Source organism: Acanthisitta chloris, unplaced genomic scaffold (genome assembly GCF_000695815.1).
Source record: "Acanthisitta chloris isolate BGI_N310 unplaced genomic scaffold, ASM69581v1 scaffold25993, whole genome shotgun sequence".
NCBI classification, from domain to species: Eukaryota; Metazoa; Chordata; class Aves; order Passeriformes; family Acanthisittidae; genus Acanthisitta; species Acanthisitta chloris.
This window is the reverse complement of record NW_008664642.1, coordinates 1-5,386: the sequence shown is the minus strand read 5'-3', so window position 1 is coordinate 5,386 and position 5,386 is coordinate 1. Positions and strand designations below refer to the sequence as shown.

At 44.1% G+C, this 5,386-nt stretch overlaps 1 protein-coding gene across 1 annotated transcript in view; it reads right to left on the bottom strand.

Annotated features, from left to right (window-relative positions):
• The window catches only part of LOC103799155 (chromosome unknown open reading frame, human C5orf24), a 4,555-nt gene extending 4,291 nt beyond the window's left edge, over window positions 1–264 (bottom strand). Inside the window, exon 1 of the mRNA XM_009071456.1 lies at window positions 238–264. The gene's annotated coding sequence lies outside the window, so the exon portion shown is untranslated. The remainder of the gene's footprint in view (window positions 1–237) is intronic.
• Window positions 265–5,386: the final 5,122 nt, after the last annotated feature.

Sequence of the window (5,386 nt, the reverse complement as noted above, 5' to 3'; positions counted from 1 at the left end):
GACAGAAGTGAAACGACTGTTAGTGCAGGTGTTAACTAGCAAACAAAACAACTAAGAATAATTAGCAAGCCTGCACAAAGCAAAGGACAGAGGAAGTAAACTCGGGTCAAGAGACCAGACAGACTTCTCTGTGCAGCAGTAAAAAGGAAGCTTAAGGTTTGCTACAATCAGCAGTCAAAAAAATGTCACCTTTCTTTAACCCTGCTTGAAAAGGGCCCTCGATATCATAAAAAATACCTGAGATTTTTCAAGATATATAATTGCAAACACGAGGGTTCCAATCATGTCCTTTAGCTGTGGAGGGAGTAAGCCCAGCGCCTCTGAAAGGCTGTTGAGCTGTTTGTTGACACACTGGAGACACTTGGAGCAGTCAGCAGCATTCTTGTCTCAGGACTCACTTTAAACACAGCAACACTGCCTTTGGCCCCAAAAACACACTCCCAGCTCCACTGCCACAAAGAAGGATCAGTTCAGCTGCCCAGGGAACACACCAGAGCTGGGAGAAGGCACTGAATACAGGGAGGCCCCTGGTATTTCCCATCACACCAACCACCAGACTCCTTCCTATGTTACATTCTTTTCACTGCTTTTTCTCCTCAGTACACTCAGGGGATTTTTCCTACAGATAACATCCATCTTTCTGGGGGAGAACCATCACAGGTACCCCTAGACAGTACATTCTGCAGTAACTGCCAAACTCTGGAGCTCCATCACCATATGCAAGTGTTTTGTGTCTACTGTAATACCACTGAGAGCTCTCAACTAACTGCACACAAGCCCTGGCTGATGCTGGTTTACCTTCCATCTGGCAACCACCAGTATCTTCTTTCATCAATTCCAGTGGAAAAAAAAGTACAAATCAGTAACTGTTTAAAATTTCTTACAAGAGGAAGCTTAAAAAAAACCCAATCTCAGTGGAAGACTGCCAACAAGATTTTTTTTCATGCTTTTTTCCTCCCCTCGCTGCACCATTTTTCATCAAACCATGAAAATTACAAGTAGTAGCCAAGGTTCCTATTCTGTGTTTCTTTTTTACTTAAGACTTTCTGAAAAGTTTTGAAAAGGAAATCTGTAATCAAGCTTAATTACCCTAACATGGACATCTCCAGCATGATTTTACTTCATACAGATTACAGCAGGGAATAAAAGAATGTAGTGAGTCTATCTGCAGAGTGGAAGGTTTCTTGGCAGGGACATATACAGTATGAGAGAGAATTGGTATAAAATGCAAAGCTATGCCAATTTAAAAAATCACACTCTAGCTAAACTGTACAGCCAAACACATACAACTTTGTGTGCAAGCATTCTTGAATAAAACCCTCCAGAAAAGGGTCCAACAAAATAGAACTTTCTTGTTTTAAACCTGTAAATAGACACGTAAAAATATTTGCAACAGTTTACTTAAATCAGTTTTTACACTGATTTTAAACTGACTGGCTGAATGTCTCTGTGTAAACAAATAGTTAAGATGAGGCACTGCAGTAAGGAAATTCAGTCGTATTTCAAACAGATTCTTACTGGAAAGTGATTGCAGAGGATTTTCTGTATGAATCCTTTTCTGTCTGGTAATTTCTATTTACACAAATCTGGGGAAGGGAGGAGATATTGGGTCAGTTTGGGAAAAGAGAGGCAGCACTAGAGCTTCCCATGCAACAAAGCACAGAAGCTCCATCACTGCTAGAAAGAAAGAAACAGGACCCACCAAGCTCTGCTGCAGGGGATGTCTGGACATGGTCACAACCCCTTTCTGTCCCTACACACAGCACAACACACTGTACAGCTCTAGTTACAGCTGCTAAGGTACTGATACTGACAGGGCCCATCTCCTTCCAGGCTGAAACCCTCAGAAAATACCCATTCATGTCTTGTTCACCACACAGAATTTTAAGACCTAAGCTACTCAAGCCACATTACATAAAAACACCCTCATGGGTCTGACACGATGCTGTCTTTGGCTTCTGAACATCCTGCACTTTGCCTTCTCCACGGGCAGAATTTAGCTGCCAGCACAGACAGGATGAAACCTTTGCTGAGCAGAGAAAGGTCCCCAGAACAGGCACTTGCTCATCACATATTTTATACTGAGTACTGGACCTGTGACCCACTCTCTGCACTGAGCAGAATAATCAGCTCCAGCACAAGCAGCACTAACTGCTCTGCTCTCCCCCAGCCTGTACTCCATGGCCTGGTTAGAAACAGAACAGACCTGACTCAGCAAGTGCTTCTGCCTTCTGTAAAACACATTTGAATCTGAGCAAAACTGAACCCAACTGGAAGTACATCTACATTAAAGCTTTTCAAATGATAAGTACCAGGAAAGGTAAATTCCTCTCTCCAACAGGGACAATTTTGCTTTTAAGGAAGGTTAGTATATAAAACCTACTCATTTATCTCGAGTTTTTCACTGCTGAGCTTACAACAGTCTCACCAGCACTGATGGAGCTGTAGGAGGCTGCAGCAGTACATTTTCATCGTCATCCAACACATTCAAAGTATGTGACATGGTACTTAACACAAGCAGCTACAAGTATTATTTGTGCACTAGTTTCTGAAGGTCACTTCTGCCAATTGAAGGCAGTGAGCACAGCCCCAGCTCTGTTTGGGGTCTCTCAAAGGATGTTCTGTGCTGCATTCCAGGGGCTGCAGGCTCGGGGGAACAGCAAAGGCCTCATTTTCTTTGCAGGGGGTTTCAGCAGCAGCAGGAAGAATATTTTCCCTTTCAAGACCACAGCAGAGATAGGGTATCAGTTCTGTTCTTCCCTCTTAGGACAGCGTGTGAGAAATCCTTTCATTGCCGGCTGAAAAGAATTAATTCTATCAATTTAAATGTTTTTCAAGAGTCCCTTTTATTGTGGCTCCTTTTCTACATATTAACTCTTCCTAAAGCAGGGCCTTACTCAATTTTAAAACCCTGTAACTGATTGCCTTCACAAAGCTGCACCTTACCCTGAGTATTCCCCTAAATGTAATTATTTTAAAAACACTAAGTGTGAAATTCTATCAGTGGCACAACACACACTGCAACACCTGAGCCTACAACTGAAATCTAATCTACCTGTGAAGCTCCATGACCAGTTCCTCCACCCTGTGCTTATGAAGCCTTTTCCACAGTCAGTGCATTGCAGGATCTTTTCTCACCAATTTGACACTAAGTGAAATATATTAAAAACTGCCAAAACGTAAGAAATAATTCTTTGCACAGTGACATGCTAGAGCTGCTACATGACAAGATGATGCTGCAAATTGAAGGGACAACATAATTCTGGAAACAGTTTCTTTCTCAATTACTCTTAGTGCCAAAAGACTAAGAAATTCGGAGTTCCTCAAGCAATACAAGAATTTACAAGTATAGTCCCTCCCCTGGTGACACAAGGTCATTTTCTTAGGTGACAGAAGTTAAGGGAAGAGCTATTTGGAACTGAAACATCTACCTCCTTCAAATCCCTCTTCCCCAGATGTGCCAGGTGGAGGGAGAGCCTTCTCACACCAGAGAGCTGTGAGCTGGGGGTACCTCTGTGCCTCCAGGAGTTCAAGTCTTTTGACTCAGACACCCTTGGAGAAACAATGCTCTCTCCAAAGCCTAAGCACCAGCTTTGTATTACAGACCGAGCTCAGCTGCTCTCACAAAGAGTAGATATTGTCAAGCACCAGCTAGGGTAAGTGTCAAGTCAACTGAACTTCCACGGCTCATTCATGATTTGATTGCAAAACCAGGCAAACGAGTAATTGTGAGGCTTTCCAACCCCAAAAAACAAGTAAGTCATATGCAAGGGCAGAGTTTCACCAGATGTAAACGCCAGCAAGGATGTCAGCTGACATCTCCCCACCCCGAAATTAAGATGGTATATGATGATGAGGAACAGCACACCTGAAAGGGTTAAGACAGTTACATTAATAAGGACTCACAGTTTGGTTTCATAATCAATAGAAACCACCCTGAATGGCACTTTTTCTGAACAGGACAATCTCGCCCTTTCCTCTTCTCTCACATTCCCACTACCTGTGCCAACACTAACTATTGTGCAAGAGCAGGACAAACTAACCCCACGGATGTGATCCAGGTGAAAACTAATCCAATAAAAAAGCAAAAGCAACAGTTTGTGGGCACTGGGGCAAGAGAGGAACAGAAACACACACCTTCATTAGCACAGAGGCAGATTGAGGTCCCAGGTGAGCTGAAGCCACATTACCCACTGGTCTGAATGGACTCAGAACACCTGGATGTGTCCAGTGTTCCAAACACACCACAGGGAATGGAGGTTGGGAAAAACCCCAGGGATGGAGCAGAGCAGAATCAAAGCAGCCACCAGGCCAGCCAGACTGGCTCAGGAGAGCAGAGTGAAACTGCACCCTGATTATCCTGTGGTTCCCTAATTACCAAACTTCAAGGCAAACCAAATATGCATATGAATGATGGAGCAGGTAGAGGTAGATCTTTATAAAGAAAGGATTATTAGTGTTTGCGAATTGCCCCTTCACCTCACCGAGTTATTCCCAAGCAAACAAGAGCAAACCTCACCAAAGCCTAGAACAAGGGCTTTGAGGAACTGGAGATGCTTATTCATCTCCGTGGGTGTCCTCGCCCACCCGCTCTTCTCCCCAGGGAACAGACCTCGCTGCAGTCTAGAACAATAGCTCGGAGAGGTAAGAGGTGCTCATTCATCTCAGTAGGTGTTCTCATCTACCCCCTCCTCTGCCCCTAGCCTCCTCCCACTAGAGGATTTTGCAGCTTAAAAAGATGGATAAAGAACCTCCTTCCTGACGTGTATTTTCGTGGTGTTTCCCTGTGACAGGACCAGTGCAAAGGGCTTTGGCCACCAGTCCACACACTCCAACACAGCCACTGCAGTGTGCTTAGGTGAGACTGCAGAAAGACAACGTCCACTTGTTGAATCTGTCCAACAATGGTCAACAGACAAACACAAAGGACTTTTTTTTGGTTTAAGGCTGCATCTAAACCCTGACGGATAAGGATACAGACACATACACACATCATTTTAAGAGAAACTGTGGCATCTGAAGAACTGAAATAAACCATCACTTAAAAAAAATGTATTAACCAAGTGCTCCTCCTCCTCCTCTTTCATTTTAACAAAAATAAAACCCACACGGATCAAAATAAGTAACTTTCTTCAGAGAGATATCCAGAGAGAACCGCATCCAAATTAAAGGTGCCACCACTCACTAATTAATCACCCCAAAAGGACTGTGCACAAACAAGGACGTTCTAAACCGTGTGTACCTATCCACAAGCAGACACCGCTGACAGGTGAGGTGAGCAGGCAGAGAGGAGCGGAGGGAGCACAGTGAGGCTCTCGGGTACCCCAACGCGCGGGTGAGCGGAACATCCTCTAATTGGGGATGTCAGGAAAGGCACCCACGGGCT